The 19,344-nt window shown below is 42.1% G+C and overlaps 1 protein-coding gene across 6 annotated transcripts in view; it reads right to left on the bottom strand.

Moving 5' to 3' along the window:
• KLHL32 (kelch like family member 32) overlaps nt 1–18,991 on the bottom strand; it is a 235,870-nt gene extending 216,879 nt beyond the window's left edge. For all 6 annotated transcript variants that reach the window (XM_039220425.1, XM_039220424.1, XM_039220427.1 and 3 more), the window contains exon 1: nt 18,610–18,991. The gene's annotated coding sequence lies outside the window, so the exon portion shown is untranslated. The remainder of the gene's footprint in view (nt 1–18,609) is intronic.
• Nucleotides 18,992–19,344: the final 353 nt, after the last annotated feature.

The raw sequence follows: 19,344 nt of genomic DNA, 5'->3' as shown, positions 1-19,344 counted from the left end.
CCACTCACACTGTCCCCCTCTCTCTGGCCCTCCCCCACTCACACTGTCCCCCTCTCTCTGTCTCTCTACCACTCAGAGTCCCCCTCTTCCACTCACACTGTCCCCCTCTCTCTGCCCCTCCCCCACTCACACTGTCCCTCTCTCTGCCCCCTCCCACTCACACTGTCCCCCTCTCTCTGCCTCTCTCCCACTCACACTGTCCCTCTGTATCTGTCACTCTCTCTCTTGGTATCTCTCTCTGTCTCTCTCTTTCTCTCTCAAAATAACTAAACTTAAGGAAACCTAGTTAACTATGCTAATTCCCAACTGGGATATAAACAAGCTTCCAAAAAAAAAAAAGGTAACAATAATCATTTTTAAATTCACATCTGGCCATTTCCTAAATAGAAAGGAATAATTATTTAGCAGGATATTTATCAAAATTAGTATTTTAAAAACTAGCATACACTCAGGTTGAAAAGAACAAAATGTGCCTTTTTCGGTCTTTATTTTGCACCCAAATAGTGCTGACTTTTCAGATACTCCAGTTAAATTTAGTTTGTTATTGGAACACGTGAATCATAAAGGCTGTACCTTTAAAAGCATTTTCAGAGAAATTTAGTTTTTGAAATCTCAACCTGGTAAGCAAACCTTTGAAGAAGACTTGAAAAATTTGTTCACAAAAATATAAAGGCAGAAATGACACCTAGGAAAGACTAATAAGCTATCAGTGGTACTCTAAAGTAAATCCTAAGGTGTTAATTATCTCAGATTTCCAGAAGGCTTCTTACCCTTAAGTATGTTCACTTTTTGATTGTGCATGTCATGTTTCTATTTTTGATCATGCATTCCACATCATCTATTAAGTCTTCCCTTTCTAAAGTCCAACCATTTGTGCCAGCGTTAGGGATGCTTACATTAGGCCAAGATGACAGTTATAGATGTACTGCAGTTCTATCTTTCTACTGTCCTGTGAATATATTCAGAACATGCAGCAACTCTAACTTCCATACAGAGTATTCAGCAAAGTCTGCTGAATGAATAAGCATACATCATGTAGAGAGTAGGGACAAATCTTACAGCATTTCTGGTGTGCAAGAAAATGACAACCTCATCTTCCTGTTTTCTATTACTCAAATTTAATTTCTATTCTACCACTTGGGAAGATGGTATGGTTTGGTAATTAACATGGTAGCAAAGTGATGAGGGCAGGCCCGTGGAGAACCTGTGATCTCCAAGCCACTGTGCATACCCGACGTGACCGTCACTGAATCAACTGTAATTTTCAGTCCTTGACCTGCTGGATACGCAGCATTAAAAACTGGTAAGTGCTCTCTCCTTGAATCATACTACTTCCTTGGCTTCTATATAATTTCATCCTCAAAGAGGAAAGTTTTCCTCCTTCATCTCTGGCTACATACTTTTTCCTCCTTTGTGCTCCGCATTCTCAGTACCTAATCATTAAGTGCTGCAGTTCTGTGGGATTCAGTTTAATGATCTACTCTATCCCTAGGTAATTCCAACCCCAATTAAAAACTGTATCACAGGCCCAGAGTCTTCTATGATGTCCAAACATACAATAACCTTCTTTCTGACATCTTCATTTAAACATCTCAAAGACAGCTAAAATCTGATATTGCCATAACTGCACTGGCAATTTCCTTACGCATCCATCCCACCTCTCCCCCAAATTGTTTCTCTTGTAGAATTCCTTCCTCAACGAATGGTACCAACATACACTCAGTTGCATGAAATGTCACCATCACAAACTTGTACAGATATACACCACCATCCATGCACATGTGCCTTCCTCCACACAGCTCTATGGAATGGCACCACCACCTGCGTAGATGTCAGGAGTCACTAGGTTTCTCTCCCTCATTCTCAATATCCATTTCATGACCAAGACCTAAAACTTTTACTTCTTAAACAGAAGTTAAATGGTTTCTTCTTTTTCTCTAGCCCCACCTCTCCAAGATGAGCTACAGACCTCTGATCTGAAGCAGAACAATGGACTCCGATGCCTTCCTACACTCAGTGAGTGTTTTCCCCCAATCAAAAGCCATTGCTAGCCTTCCAGGTCCTGTCACTCTCTGATTAAAACTCTTCCTTAATGGCTTCCCACTGTTCTCAGGATAAAGACTGGTATCATGACAGGCCCAGGTATGGTCCTGCCTTTCCTTCCTTCCAGCACCATCTCCCCCAACACTGTCCCTGGCTATCCATCCACCCCTTACCTTGCTGTGGCCATGTTTCCTCCCAACATTGCACTGGACCTCTGCATATGATTTCTTTCTCCTTCACTTGAAGCATTCTCTATCCTCTGGCTTTCACCTCATTAACTCATCTCATCCTTCAGACCCCTAACCCCACTTTCTCAGGGAAGGCTTCCTCACCACCTCCTCAGAGCAGGTCAAAACCTTTTTCACAATTTTCATAACACCACAAACCTCCTCTTCTCAGCAATTAGTTAAACTGCAATTTTACCCTTTTTAATGAGATATTTGATGAATGCCCATCTCTTCTACTACAGTGTCAGCTCCAAGACGATAAAGAACTGATTTGTTTTCTTTACCACTGACTCATCAGCATCTGGCACAGTGCCTGATTTCCCAACAGACACCCAGTAACTATGTGTTGAATGAGCATTCTTGACAGAACAGAATAATATTAATGAGAAAACTGGCAATGCTTCTATAAGCATATTCAAGAAGCAACAGCAACACAAAAATCTTTCATAGTTTTCATCCTGAAAGGTGAGCACGGAGGAGGATGGGGTTCACCCAAGCAGATCAGGTGTGGTCCATGAGTCAAAGCTGCTTATTAGCATTAGAGGCTGAGAGACTGAGTAGTGGAAATCATAGGTGGTGGTCAAAATGAGATTGTCTACATTCTCATTACCCCCACACCCAGGGTGAGGTGATAATGGGAAGAAAGCTTGCTCTCCTCAATGAAAAAAGAGAAACCATTTGCTCCCCAGGCTCTCCTGCTTCCACTTAAGAATAACCTTAATGCTAGATAGTAAACATTTACTGAGTGCCTACCTTGTACTGGCAAGGAAACTTACATACATTATTATACCTGATCCACATTTATACTGCAGAAAAGGTATAATTGTCCCATGGTACAAATGAGGACACTCAGTTCAAGGAGATAAATAACTTTCCCAAGACCAAATAACCAGTAAATGAAAAAATCAGGATTCATCCTTAAGGCTGTCTGTCTTCAAAGCCATTCTATTGATACACTCCCACCGCTGCAGCTGTGGCTGCACAAAGAAAGGCAGCTGCAAACAGCCAAAGCATGCTGGCTGTGGAGGCCCTAAGTGGCTAGTGAACAATGTAATGCAAAAGCAGTTTTAATATCACTAGTCATCAAGAAGGGCCAGAGCAGCCCGAAGCAGTAACAACAGCAGGGAATAAGTCGGATGTGGCGTGTGTAGCGCGTGAGAAGCATATGTGAAGGCTGGATCCCAGAAGAACAGTTCTCCACTATGGGACCCTGTTCTGCTCTGTACCCTCTGGCAGGGAACAGTGAACCAAGGAGAGCTAAGGGCTGGTGCTGATGCTAGAGGGCCTTGGCCAGACATTGTGTTGTTTTGTTTCCAAAACAAAAGTAATGGAACTCATCCTAGAACTTTTCTTTGCTACACCAGTGGCAAGAGAAACACTTGATTTTAGGAGCACCTGGGCAGCTCAGTTAGTTAAGCATCCGACTCTTGGTTTCAGCTCAGGTCATGATCTTGCGGTTTTGTGAGTTCAAGCCTTGTGTCGGACTCTGCACTGACAGTGCTGAGGAGCCTGCTTGGGGTTCTCTCTCTCTCTCTCTCTCTCTCTCTTTCTCTCTCTTTCTCTCTCTCTGCCCTTCCCCCACTCATGGTGTCTCTGTCTCTTTCAAAATAAGTAAATTAACTTAAAAAAAATTTTTAATTGATATAAATAAAATTTGAAAGTGTGTGTTGTTATTAAAATACCCAGCTTGGGAAAATATACAGATAAAATTACTGGACTCTCCTTTACTGCACAGGCTTAAAGGGTTTTGTATGTATGTGTGTTTTTAAATAAAGTATGTATTACCAGACAAAGAGGATTAGGAGGAATCAGACATACATGATACTGGAGGTTGCCTAGAAATCAGTATTTCCTGAAAGCATGTTTATATACAGAACCTTTACTAGGTTTTGTGTATAAACATCTATACACATCCAAAAGAATCAGAAGGCCGGTGGAAAAATGCATTATGAGACTAAGAAAGGAGAGTGAGGTAATGGAGGCCATGTTTTTTAAAGATAACATTCCAGCAGCGTCCACAGGAAGGGGTGGAACAAAACAGAAAGCAGCACAGAGAGACCAGTAAAGAAGCTGCAGTACTGAGTATATGAATCAGAAGAGGAGCCACCAGATCTGAAGGAGAGAGAAGGACTCGCAAGATATCGGAAAGGAGAAACAGAGGGGCCCTGATCAGTGAATATTAAGATAGCACACTAGTTATCTGCAAATAAAGTCAGATGCACAGGAAATATAGTAATATTTTAATTTTACACTGACACGCAGCTCCTTTAACCCACATTTGCTGAGCAGAGTGCTAAGCACTGCTGGTACAAAGTCAGAGAAGATCAGTATTTAAGTGTTTACAAAGAAATATACAGATGCAGAACGGAGGTTCCCCAGGAGGGCCAGGGACTGGGTATAACTACAAATGGGTACAAGTGTTAGCTGGGACCCAATGGGGGAGTTACTAAGATTAGAGGGCTGCAAGCAATCAGCAGAGGGGAGGAGTGGGAAGGGACAAGAGCAGGGAAGGAATGTGTCTGTTGTGCAAAATGAGCAGCTCCCACCGAGGAGACATATATCCAGGCGTTTCATCAGTTACCTCCCTTGAGTGAGCCAGCTTGAGCCGATTGGAGCTGAGGACCTGTGTAGATGCCCCCTGAGTTGCCCTAACATTACTGTTAGGTCATTCTAATACTAAGATCTTCAATGGGTGGGGTTTTCCAATTTTTATGAGCATACAGTGTATGCACTGGCATGTGGACATGCTAGGTATGTAGAGCTGAGCCGAAGTGCCTCAGTAACAAAGTATGTATAAATTCCTTCATGTAGCAAGTTCCCTGCTTCTAGTACACTGAACAAAAGCTTCTTGCACTAACCCTAAAAGAAGACAGTTCTTTGAGAACCATTTCCTTGTCTCTTTACTTGCTGCAAATGATAAAAAACTTTTTGTTCAAACCAAAAGACTCAGTCTGGTCCCCAAGAGGCAGACCTTTTGTGTTCGATGATGCAAGGGAACTTTCTGGGGTGATAGAAATGTTCTAAATGTGGATTGTGTTAATGGCTGCACAACTCTATATAAATTTACTAAAAATTATTGAAACTGTACTTCAATACAGTCAGTTAACTTTATGGTATACAAATTATCTCTCGGTAAAACTATTCTTCAAAAACAGTAAGAGCTGCTGAAGAGGAACAGTAATACAGGGTATGGAGAATTGTGAGTGGAGGCGGGGGCTGGTCAGTAGGTGGCAGTTTTAAAATAGGGTGATCACAGTGGGCTTCACTGAGAAGGTAACCTCTGAGCGGAGGCCTGAGGAAGGTGAGGGCGTGAGCCCGGGGATAGCCAGAATGAGGTGCACTCCAGCCTCAGAGCCTGAACCTATGTGCACAAGTTCTAAAGCAGAAAAGGCCAGTGAGACCAGAGCAGGAGTGCATAGGTGAGGACAGGGAATAAGAGGGAGGATAGATGGTGCAGAGGATATTGGTTCTTGGGACAGAAGTTGTTGCAGTTTGGAGCAAAAGAGTAACACGCCCTACGTCAGGTGTTGTTGACAGGATCACTCTGGTCACTGCAGTGAGGAGAATCAGTGCAAGGCGCAGGAGACCCAATGGGAACCTGCTGCAGTAAGTTAAGCAAGAAGTGATGCTGACGGGGCTAACAGTGGCAGCAAGGATGTGGTGAGGTGGTAAGAAATGGTCAGATTTGGGGGATACTGAAGGTAGAGCAACAGGACTTCCTTGCTGCTTGGATAGGAGTTGTCAGAGAAGGAAACAAAGGATGGCTCCAAGGTTTGGGGCTTGAGCAACTAAAGATGCCTAGATGGGGTAAGTTTGCAGGAATCAAACTTAAAAGCGTGTAGCAGGAATTCTGTCACTCTGCTATATTATATATGTCAAAATCACTTCCCATAAGTTTGGCAACTTTAAAGATCATCATCACTCTAGGGTGAGTTTCCTTCCAATACATTCATCAGTTATTGGCCATGCAAAATGTAGAAATGTTTATTTAAGATCCTGACTCTTGGTGTCCCTTGTATCCTGAGGATGGCTGAACAGCTTTTCTTCTATAATTTCTCAATTATACTTCTAATGACATTAGACTTAACCTGTCTGGAAAGGTGCTGCTGGCTTGCTGGTCCAAGCTAAGTAATAAAAGTGCAGTGACGCCAAATGGCAGGCACTCATCCCTGAGCAATTCTTCCTAAAGGATCCGGGCTGAGCTGGAAAAAGGCCCAATCGATGGATGTTGGGATATTTTAACAAAATCTACCTCCTATAAAAAGATCAACATTGGAGCAAAATTCATGAAGCATCACAAGGAAGTGCCGAAATTCAAGATCAATCTCTCTGGTGAGTTTTCTCCTTGAGAGAGCTACTATACAGAGATGAAGGTAGGAAAGGCTGAATTCCTATCTAGAGATTTAAATAATCCTCTCATTTCATGAAATGCAATTTTTCCTTCTTTCACTTCTAAATTTATGTGCGTGTGTGTTTGATTCTCTCCATTTATTCTGCACATTTGGCCACCAGACTTCTCTATGTGATCATTATCATTAATACGTGAGTTAGAAATACAAATTAGACTCAGCAGCTGTGCCCAAGGCCATTACTTCCTATAATTTGGCACAGATGGCCAAAAAGATGATTTTGGCAGAATGGCCAAATGCTAACCACCTAATGAGCCTGCAGCCTCAAAACTAACTGATGGTAAATGAATTTTACAGTTATCTTCACCCCTCTCCTTTCTCTTACTCCCTCCCATTCTGTCTCTCCTTTATTCTCTCTCATTCTCACTTATTCTTTACCTCTCTCTCTCTCTCTCTCCCCCCCACTCCTGTCCTTCACATAAGAGGCAGAAACATATACCCTAACTCCATTTTTGGCAAAGTTGTAAACAAAGCATTTTACCTGATTTTCTAGAAGGTAGCTCAATACAACAATTACAGTTCTGAAATGGACATTCCTTTCAGGTCAAAAGACCTTTTTCCTCAACTCATAACATTCATATTAAAAACTTTCTGGGGGTGAGGGAGGGGAAGCTTTCCTGCAACAGGGATTAAGCTGGTTTGTCCTAACTCGGTGTCAGAGAAACCAGCAAACACTTATAATGATGATTAAATTAGCAGGGGCAAATATATAAGTATGGTATGTGACTTTCATTCATACACTGATACACCTCAAAATGACTTCTCTCAAAGTTTTAATTAGCCAACATTGTCACCATGCAAAACCCTGATCATTTTCATAGATGTCTAAAATTCACTTATAGGGGCGCCTGGGTGGCTTAGTGGGTTGAGCGTCTGACTTTCGCTTAGGTCATGATCTCGCAGTTCGTGGGTTCAAGCCCCGCGTCGGGCTCTGTGCTGACTGCCAGCTCAGAGCCTGGAGCCTATTTCAAAGTCTGTATCTCCCTCTCTCTCTGACCCTTCCCTGCTCACGCTGTCTCTCTCTCTCTCTCTCCTAGAAATAAATAAAAATATAAAAAAAATAAATAAAATGAAATTCACTTATAATTCCACAAGCTGTCTAATGGCAAGTTTATTTCCTTATCTATATATGGGTGCTTAACAATTTGTCTATCTTCCCCAATTGCCTGATAATACAAATATTTTGATGCTTTAAGTTCATGACAGTTAAGGTCACAAAATGCCCTTTCCTTAGGCACAAAAGATACACACACAGTCACACTATTTCAGCCTATTTCAGTCTCTAAGAACAGAGTATTACATTTAAAAGCCTATTAAAAACCTGCAGAGCACTTTCTGAACCCTTCCAAAAATAAAGAGCAAATGACAATTCAAAACTGTAACTTCTCTGCTCCCAAAATCCTGCCACAAAGATCTTATACTATTCTGCGGCAGTTCACTATTGACCTATGAGATCAATGATGCAAAGTTTCATGCACAGGAGAAATAGCATTTTCCATTTGGCTCATATAATTCCATGTAATCACCATCAATGGTCTAAATCTAAAAAGGTATAAACTAAAAGCATCTGATTTTATCTTATGAAGGCATGTACATTTTTAAAATCCATCTAACAACTTCGATGTTGGACGTTACAATGAGGACATTTATAAAGATGCTTCCCACAGCAATACACTTGATTAGTTGTACACAAATTCGAGTGGAAATTTATAACTTCTCTATTTTAGCAGGGAAGATATTAATCACACGCTGTGACTTCTATTACAAAGATGGGGCATTTGTTTGGTAAAGAACTGCCTGCAATACCTAAAGGTCTGTTGAGTATCCAGAGAGTTGTGTGACCTCAGAACTCATCTGACTTGCTATTTTGAGTGTGAAAGAGAAGAGAGCTGAGCCCCAGATCCAGGTGGCATGGATAATTCTAGGGGGGTACAAATAAGAAAAAGAGTGTGAGCAGGCCACTGTGCTCTAGACTTGCAGCTCCCAAATTAGACCTACCATGAGAATCACTCAGGGAGTTTTTAATACGCAGTGGCTCAGCACCAACGCAGATTCAAACACAATAAACACAGAGGCTCCAGGAATCTACATTATTAAAACAATTCCAGGTCATTCTGAGGATCACCCAGTTGCAAACCTCCAGGATCATTTGTAGAACAGTGATAATACACAATATTCTAAAACAAGATCCCAGAATGTATGATTTTCTAAAGCAACATTCCAGAATGACCACTCAAAGGCACTACCAGAGCATTTTTAACATAAACGGAGCATTTTAAAAATATATTAGTTTGTTCTCATGACTCTTAATGTTATCTCCAGTTTATATAGAAGGAGACACAGACTTCTGAAGTCAAGCCTCCCCAGGCAGAACTGAAAAAACCCAAGGCATCTGACTCTGAGTGCCCTTGCTCTCCCAAACCATGTCACTGTGCCTGCTCCCAGCATCACTGTCACCTCACTCCACAGAAATACTACCAGTGAGGGATTTTCTGTTCTCTTCTGTGAGAAGAGCCTTGAGAAAAGGCCTTATCAACTCTGGTGCTGCCATTTAGGAAGCCTGGAAGTTAGCCAGGGAGGGAAAAGCAGCTGACTCCTATGATCCTCCTTCCTGGCTGAGATACTGGCAGGCGTCATGCCATCACAGAGAAAGACCCTCTCCTGAAACTGTCAATACACTCCCATCCCTGAGGTCAACCATGAGGCTCCAGATAAGGAGAGGCACCTGATCCTAAAAAAAAAACTCTTGAGTCACTGAGACCGAGCTTCCTAAATACCCTGGTTAACAGTGCATCCAATCCATTAGGTGGGCTCACTTAACACTGAGATACAAGAAGTTTTCTTACATCCTTCCCTTTATCTCTTAACAAAAAAAAAAAAAAAAAAGAGAGAGAACAGTAACCAACAACTGCTGATTGAAACACCGAAAGTTCACATATGAACAAAAAATGATGGCAATAAAATTCTCAAGTAATCACAAGATAGGGTTTTTCAAAAAGAGGTCAAAACAGAGGAAGCAGAAGAACTCTAATAATACAGTGACCAAAAAGAAAAATACAGTGATCAAGGCACATAGTTAAAGGGTCTGGGAATTTTATGTCCCATTAGGTCCAGAGGTAAAGAATATCTTCAGTTTCACAGATAACAGGTAGTGCTTTGGGTACTACATAGTTAAACCATGTAAACTATCCTCCTGTCCTAATTCCATGCTTACCAAACCGTTAGAGCCAGGAGAGAATGTGCTGGCCAAAGAATTTCGCCCACATCGGCAAACCCATTGACAGTTACATACATCATATATATTAATATTTCATTTTAAAGCAATCAACACAATGTAACAATAATAAACTAACTGTAGACTTCTGGTGAGCAACACTGATTGAACACCATGAAACACAGAAATCAAAAATGGACAACTTTGTAAAAGACTACAAGGTCAGAGAATGGAAATTTATCATAAACCCCTACAGATGACACTAAGATTCACAAATCAGCACTTCAGTAAAGCGTCTAATTAAATGCTGTGTAGAAAGCCCTAAGGGGTTGTGCATGAGTTTCTCATATGACATTTGATCAATTAGGAAACTCTATCTGTAGGTGATATTAAATACCTTCAAGAAATGATAAATAGCTTTGACCCAAAGCTAAAGAAGATAATCTGTGCCCAAACTAAATCAGATGGTAGGTAATTAATGTTTTCATAGAAGAAAGAACCAAAACCTTCATTCCATATTTCTTTAGACTTTGAATTCTCAAAAAACCAATCATCCATATCGTGGACATCAGTCTGGGAAAGACTAGTGAATCCTCAAAGCCGAAGGGTTATTGGATTATATCCACACTACTGCCTATCACAGAGACAGCATTAAAAAAATGTCTCCTTTCAGGGAATGTCAGAGTAGATGAGGAAGCAAGTCAAAGAGGGACTCTACCAAAATAAATCTCTTCCATTCAGATATCTACCTCAATTATGAACCTAAATTTCTAAAGTAATAACCACAGCTGTCGCTTGGGGACTGGTTGGGAATATCTTCATGTTTAAAGGAGACTTTTTTTTAACTTTTTATTTATTTTTGAGACAAAGAGACAGATCATGAATGGGGAAGGGACAGAGAGAGAGAGAGAGGAAGACAAAGAATCTGAAACAGGCTCCAGGGTCTGACCTGCCAGCACAGAGCCCAAGGCAGGGCCTGAACCCACGGACCATGAGATCATAACCTGAGCCGAAGTTGGACGCTCAACTGACTGAGCCACCCAGGCACCCTGAAGGAGATGTTTTTCTTAGTAATATGATTTCCTAACTTTGCTGGTCTATGAATTCAATGCAAACACAAGATCTCGCACTGATGCCATCTTGGTTACTGTATATTTCATTACAGAATCCACACTTCACTGTAATTGATACCCACTTTACATCAAACCTCTTTGAATTTAATTTAACTATGCTCTCTTCCAGATCCATAGCAATAAAAGAAACAGGTAAAGGACATCCTATCGTTGATTATCAATCACAAATTTAACATTAGCAATTCCCTAAGCCATTTTTATTTCAGATATATGAACTAATATTACTCACCAACTCCTAAAAATACACATGAATTATTAAATTGCAACACAGTTAAACACTGAAATAAGTACACACATACATACATAACACACCAGAGCACACATAGCACATGAAATAGTATTTTCTGTAAAGATGTGCTTTGTGATTGATGGTAGGATAAAAATAAAATTCAGCTTGGTATATGGATTCCTAAAATTTACTATTCACGTTACCGTCCCATAAGAGATTTTTGTTATCACTGCCACAAAAGTGGCACAAAAGGTCCCACTGATGTCCGGACTGCTCCAAGACCAGGAGCAATGCGGGATGACCTTGAAAAAAGTCCAGACACACTGACCTCATCTGTACTCCTAGGTAGTCAAAGAACTAGATGATGTGAAAAAGTAGAAAAATTACCATTTGTGAGGAGGAGTTCTTGCTTGGTGGGAGTGGGGGAAGGCAGATAGTGGTACAGAGAACAAAGGGAAAAAAAAGACTTAACTAGAAAGTATTCTCTTCAGGAAGCCTTTAATCCTATCTGACTTGAAAGTGAAGTTGAGGAGTTTCTTCTTTGAGCCTGGGGAGCTTTTGACCTTTTCATAAAATTTACATAATTCCCCATGAAGGGAAACTCCCTAGCTGTCTAGAAGAATGTAGGCAACCATACCTTGACCTCACAGAAAGGCTAGGAGGTCTATACCTACCAGGTCCTGGATGCTGCTATTATTAATTCCACAGGGGACACAAGGGGGTAGCTCTGAGCTTTTTACACAGGGGACCCCTGAGGAGAGCCTATTATAGAGCCATCAGTGAGCTGCCTAGGCAGGAGGAAAGGGACCCTCCCTCCTTTTTCCTGTGGCCAGGCTGAGCCTCAAGGAAGAGTAGAAAAGAGGGCAAAATAGCTTGCCAGAGAGGAAAGAGACAAGATACAGGTCCCTCTCCCTAGGGGACCCACCCAAGCAGCCCACCACTCACTCAAAACTCCATTACACTAAGAATAGCTCCTCTGTAAGGCTGGCAGACCAAATTAGGACATTTTATATGGTACATGAAACATACGTGTATCCTGCCCTCATTTGGGGGAAGGCAAAGAGGGGGGGCAGTATGGAGAGGCAGGAGGAATTAGGAAGCACCAAGCTTTTATTATGCACCAGGTATTATGCTAGATGGTTTTTTTTAATGCATATTTTATTTAATCTCAGAATAGCCCTACAGTCTAGGTAATAGAATTCTCATGTTACAGATGACGAAAATGGGACCTGAAGGGGATACGTAGCCAGACTGTAGATAACAGAGCCAGGAAGTGTCAGATTTAGTATTCACATCCAGGCCGCCAGGCTCGGGTTCTGTGGGCAGAGCCATGCTACCCTGCACATACAAGTGAAGAACTAGAACTCATAAATAATAAGGCTTCTAAGTAACGATTTAAATGAAGTACCAGAACTTATGCCATAAAGAATTGCAAAATGCCTCCTCCATTGCTCCTGGAGTCTGTCCCATTAGCACTGAATGTGTTCCCACTGAAGCAGTCATCCAGGATGGGACTAGTTATTCGATCAATATCCTGTGTGCCAAACCGGTTGTGGGGTTGGTGGGGGGAAGCGGTGGTGGAGAGTCGGGGAGCCCTGGAGCCCTGTTTCTAAGTAGTTGGAATTGGTTCATCTGGCATGAAAAGAGGAATATATTATGCCTCAAATAAACATGTAGGAGAAAGTCAAGAGTCTAAGAAAACTGCCAAAGATTTTCCTTCTTCATTTAAAAATCATCTTATCAGATCGGTAATTTCAACCTTGCAAAACTAATTTAGACAAAGTTACAGCCTTCTGTGGTTTTGCCATATGCGGAACTAATCTGACTCCAAGGCAAGTTTGCAAAACTGTTTTTATATATAGTTCTTTTAAACATCTCACCAAAATTTATAGTGCTGTATGTCTAAATCAACTTAAATTCAATGCATTAATGCATTTCAGTATGTATATGAGACAAGGCAAGAATAACAACAAAAAAAACTAATGAAGTTAAGTTCAGCACTTCCTCAGCTTAGGAAAGATCTCAGCAAGAAGGGAATGGGAATGAACAACCTGCTTAGATGAGACAGGACCAGGAAAAGATGAATAAAAGGAATTCCATCTATTAATCCTCAGTAAGAGGGAAAGTAAGACGTTCTGAGATAAATTCACAAGTTCTAGCCTCCACCCTGGAAGAAATTCTGAAATAACATGAGTCAGTTATATAAGGACAAGGAAAGGAGGGTAAGGTACTACCTAACACAGAGATTATCTCCACTGGTCTACAATCTCTGACACCAAAAAGCTAAGTAAGAAAGATGGACTCCTCAGGGCGCCTGGGTGGCTCAGTCGGTTAAGCGTCTGACTTTGGCTCAGGTCATGATCTCACAGTTTGAGGGTTCAAGCCCCACGTCAGGCTCTGTGCTGACAGCTAGCTCAGAGCCTGGAGCCTGTCTTCGGATTCTGTGTCTCCCTCTCTCTCTGACCATCTCCTGCTCCTGCTATCTCGATCTCTCTCTCAAAAATAAATAAAACATTTTAAAAAAAGAAAGAAAGAAAGGTGGACTCCTCACATCATTGGCTCAGAATATTATCCATTACTCGCTGCATATATCTGTGAAGAGCAAATCATCATACTGGATTATATAGGACTTGGTGGGGGTTAAAATCCCCCCAACTTTAAAGCAAACTCCTATCATGCCAAGTGTCCTCAGTGCTAGATTCTAGCTAGCTATGACATGTATCCCATTACCAAGGTATCCCATTACCTTGTGCCTACCATCCCACCCACTCACTGCAGATCTAGTAAATGAATCCAAATCTTTCTGCTTGCTTGTCACATCTTTTTTTTATATCTTCATTCAGGTCACAAAACTACTGATCTAATCAAGACCAAGAACAGAGTACATTTTATTTGTCACCCTGGGTTTGAGTGTCTATTTTCAAATAGCTAGCAAGCAGCTTACATTTCTCCTCACTTGTCCCACAGATATGAGACTTCATCAAAGGTGTATCCAACATCACAATGTGCATCTGCAAGAGACTCCCTGACCTCTAAATCTATGGCCCAGCTAAGAGAAAATATCTCCACTGACATGTTCTTCTCCTCTTATCTAATTTGTACAATCTCCTGCCCATTCTTGGAAATCCAGATATCGTCCAACTCCAACTGAATTCATGTAAAATATCTATGTACACTTTCCTTCTACAGAAAAGTGGTATCAGGAGAGGAAGTTATGTGCCAGATGCTGAATGTTAAGAATACGGACATACTGGGGTACCTGGGGGTTGAGCAAACAACCTTTGATTTTGGCTCAGGTCACAATCCCACGGTTTCTAGCCTGGCATCAAGCTTTGTGCTAAGCGAGAAGCCTGCTTGGGATTCTCTCTGTCTTTCTCTTTCTCCCTCTGTCTCTCTCCCCTGCCTGTGTTCTCCCTCTCTAAAATAAAATTTTAAAAAACTTTTTTAAAGAATACAGACACACCACAATAGTTAATGAGTATTTACTGTGTACCAGACTCTGCATAGAGAACACAGTATTTGATTCAACCCTTGCCCTTATTTTAGTCTTTAAGAAGAATCAGTACTATGCTCTCCAAATTCTCGTCTGTGTCTACAACTCTCTGCTAATATCCTTCACCCCTCTGTCTTCCTCTACCAGCTGCCACATACCCCTACTTCCATGTTCTTGCTGCACTCTATCTTGGAGACCATATTTCTGACCACACAGCTGTGTCATCCCTTCAGCAACAACGATGAGCTCATCAATATTAGATAACACGAGCATCCTCCTCTCAACTCACACTTCCAACTGACTGTCTCTTCTTTTCTATCTCTCCGTTTATTAGAATCAGACCCAGCCATCAAGGTCCAGCACTAATCCTCCTCCACAGGAATAATCTGACCTCTACAATCAGCATACTTTTTCATTTTTTCCTGTATCTGTGTTTCTATGGAATCTGGTATCTCTATCGTAGCATTTAATACACAACTGCCTCAAAATCACGATTATGTACATGTCTCTAACTTCTGTTAGGTAATAGGCAGAGGAGAGGTGTGAAGTGAGAAGAGCTGCTAAGGCTTGAAGTTGTCTTTCATTGGTCTGGTTTAACTTCACACAGTCTCTGATTCTCTAGCTATACCATGGAAATCAGATCCCTACTTTATAAGGATGTTAGGGAGACAATATAGAAAGTAGTCTTCCAAACAGGGAAAACATGGAAGAAGTTGAAACGTGGAAACTACCAGGAAAGGAAGTTTGTTTGCTCTGAATCCTTGAGGGCAGAGCTACCCTCCCCACAGCACCAAGCTAAGACTTTGTTACATTAGTGTTAAGCAACATCTCCATAGCTCTTTACTAGAGGTGCAACATATTTCCATGAATTGAAAATTGAAATGCATTTACTATTAAAGCATCCTTCTAGAAGGAGATTTTAAAATAAGAGAACTCTTAGAAGGCACTGTTCAAATCTTGGCTTTCTTTTTTAACTATAGCTTTTTGGATCCACAAAAGAAATGACATAAAATAATTGCTTTCTGGCCCCACCAGATCTGCTTCAGTGAAATCCACTGACATCTCTGTAGTGTTAATAGAAACATGAGAAAATGGCAGCTTCTCAAAAGGTATTTGATTTATTACAAGATGCTGTTATGTAAGAAGTAAACAGTATCTTCTATGTCAGTATGCTAGAAGTGAAGATCCTTTGGAGTTCTGTTTATGTTTTTTTTCCCCCTTTAGAATACTGCAGTATTCTGTGGTGGCTTTTAGCTAATTACCTAAAGCCTTAATAAGAGGTTTTCACTAAAAGGCTCAGGATACTCTTTTTTCTTTTTTTAATTTTTTAATGTTTATTTATATCTGAGAGAAAGAGACGAAGCGTAAGCGACAGAGGGGCAGAGAGAGGGGTAGGCAGAATCTGAAGCAGGCGCCAGGCTCTGAGCTGTCAGCACACAATCCCTACATCGGGCTTAAACTCATGAGCCATGAGATAGCGACCTGAGCTGAAGTCCAACGCTTAACCAACTAAGTCAGCCAGGCGCCCCAGGATGCCTCTATTTCTGACCAACTTTTTATTCTACCTCTTCCTACAATGACAGGTACTTGACCTCCTTTTTCTATACTTTATAGTATATACCCCCCCTAAAAAAAATGAAGCCAGGAACACAAGAAGTTTTAAATTATAAATGCTTTTGTTTCACCAGATTAAAAAAAAATCCTTTTTTGGAACACTTTGTATTATTTTATTTTCTCTGAGTTATGAGAGACTGAGGAACCCTAAAAAACAAACTTGGACCTGTTTATTGAAGAAAGGATATGGCACATTTTTTAGACTTACTATCAAAACCATAAAACCCCTAATCACTCTTATAATGATGGATGTATTTGTTCACATTAGTATTCTGTAAGAGAAAAATAGTTAAGAATTGAATGAGAACTCAGTAGCAATGTATTGCAACTGGCAGGCCACAGGCCACATGTGGCCCAAATACATTTTTAATACAGTCCTTATAGTTTATAAAATTAAGGACACTTCACATAAAAATACGTAAGCTTCTGTTTCCCTTGTTTTACAGCCAGGGTGGTAACAATCAGCTACAGGCAAGTTGGAGCTGCCCTGTTTATAGTGGTTTGTATGTTCCATAGCCCCCAATCCACAACCCCTTCTTCCACATGGGGGGACCACTGGGCCTGCTCCCCTCCTTCATCTTACCTGTGCACTGGAAATGCAGACACAGTGTTTTTTGTTTTGTTTTGTTTTTTTAAGGCAAAGAACCTGGATCCAGAAAGGGCTTCCCCATTCACTAGCTCTGTGACCTTCCACAAGCTCTGAGTCTTGAGGTCCCTCAGTTTTAAACAGAAGCTAATCCCTTGACTTCATAAGGTGGTTGTGGGGGATAAAAAATAAGAGTAGGAAAACTACTTTGAAAACTGCAATATAAAATATTGGTCATCTTTATTCATTTCCCAGTCCCCGCTCACTTACATAAATCCCCTCTATTTGCCTCAGCTATTACTGGCTTCCTTGTTCCTCATAGTATTACTCTGAATGACACCGTTTAAAATCTAAATAAAAAGAATTTGATATATTTCCTTGCCTCATTTAATAAGAGGTAAGATGACGAACAAATATCAAAGAAAACAAAACGCATTATTGAATGTCAGTGGATCTTTACTAGGTCCTTTCTGTTTGTAATGAAGGTATGAAATTAGTACAAAGTGTAATTGCTGGATTGCTAATCCCTTCAAAGGCTGTTTTAAGTTCACCCACTAGGCACCTGAGGCCTCAAACTAAAACTCACAGCCCTGTCATTATGGGTTCCTATGAGATATGAGCACTGATCTCCTTGGGCCTCACCCAGTGCTCCGGTAAAAAATCTGATCCAACAGGAAAAAAAAAAGGATCTATAAAGCTTTCTCTGTGCCTCCCCTCCTCTCAACATTTCAATATAAGCTCCAAAACCTTAGGCTCTGCAGCAATAAGCCATGGCACAAATTTTACACCTGTATCTATCAACATACAGATATATGTAAAAACAAAAAACAAAAAAAAGTAAGAACCTTGAAATAAAACAGAATCTTCTCACAAATGGGCAGAGGTGCTGACAACTGTGGGCAAATGATGCAGTGCCCACAGAAATGTTAGCAAGGATTTTTGCCGTGAGTGTTCTCTCCTTACACTAGGAATTCACTTATATATTTCTGTTCTGGTTCATTTACAATAGATCACCCTTGTGTGGAGAACCACAACTAATTCCTCCTATACTTTTAATGTTAAGATAATCATGCCTGAGTGAACTGTAAGATATAATGTGGAATTAGGAAAGGGGATTTTCACTGGACTCATTGTTCTTTATAAGATCTCCAAAATTGGGGTAATTTATGATTCAAGGCACAATCCGTTGAAAAATCCGTCTGACGAATCCGTTTTGAAGCATACCATATAACGCATTACTGCCTTCCCTGAAGTTGAATGAAACCATACCCAGAATCATATTAACGGTTGCCAAATTACCACATGGTCCTCAGTGTGTATTTTATTTTTAAAAAACGTAATAAATAACATCATTTTTTAAAAAACTACTTCTTTCAATAGATGGCCCAAGGCTGATGTTTAAGCAAGTCTCCTTGGCAACCAAGGAGCACAGTACGTCTCGGGCTGGGGGAAGGGGTGAAGACGGGGGAGCTGTTGGTAGAATAAGTAAAGGGAGTAGTAATTGCTCCCGCTAGACGACGCTGGTAGAGCCGCACGGGCCGCATGCCCCTGAAATTTCAACTCCGGTCTCGCCCCGAACGGCGCACCAGCGGCCCCCCCACCCCCTCCCTCCGGTCCGCAGGCACCTACCCCCAACAGGTTACAAGGAGAGACTGGCTTACCCGATGGGGTGAGCGGTCTGCTGGGTTATGTATGTACCCGAGGCGGCAGCGCAGGCACCGGGCGCTCCCTGATGCACCACGGCTCTGCTTCTCCCCACGATGCTGAGGTTAAGAGAAACCGCAGTTGGCTTCGCACTGTCGGTTTGGGGATGCAGTTGTGAAGACAGAGTGCTAGCGTGTATCTTGTGTGTGTGCGCGAGCGCGTGTGTCAGTGAGTGAGCGTGTGTGTGTGTGTGTGTGTGCGCCCGCGCGCTCCCGGGCTCTCCCGCGGGGAAACACTGTTTGCTAGTAAATAAAAAGCAGCAGCCAGCACCGCAGGTGGCGCGTCCCGGCTCGCTCTGCCCCAGGTTGCCGCGTCCGCCTGGAGCAGCACCTCGGCGGACCCCGGGGCGGGCTCAGACCGTGAAGCGGCTCCGCCCCCTCCCGCCTCAGGCGAGCCCGCGCGCACGCACGCCCCCTCCCCCTCCGCCGGCGAGCCCGCGCGCACGCTCCCCTCCTCCAACACCAGCCGCCAGGGAGGCGCGCACGCCGCGCTTTCCCCACCCCCCACCTCCGCTGCCCACGGCGAGCTGGCGCGCGCTCCCGCTCACCCCGGAAGTCCCCCTCCTCCGCGCAGCCTTGCTTAGTGCTCTTAGGCACCTGCGCTGTGGGCCGGTGGGGCTGCGCGGGAGCCTGTGGCTACCCACACCCGAGAACCCAACCTGCCTGCTCCCAGAATCCCTTCCCACGTCTGGA

Source organism: Hyaena hyaena, unplaced genomic scaffold (assembly GCF_003009895.1).
Source record: "Hyaena hyaena isolate Hyena2069 unplaced genomic scaffold, ASM300989v1 scaffold_887, whole genome shotgun sequence".
Lineage (NCBI taxonomy): Eukaryota > Metazoa > Chordata > Mammalia > Carnivora > Hyaenidae > Hyaena > Hyaena hyaena.
Note: the sequence above shows the minus strand (reverse complement) of the source record. Positions and strands in the feature narration are given on the sequence as shown.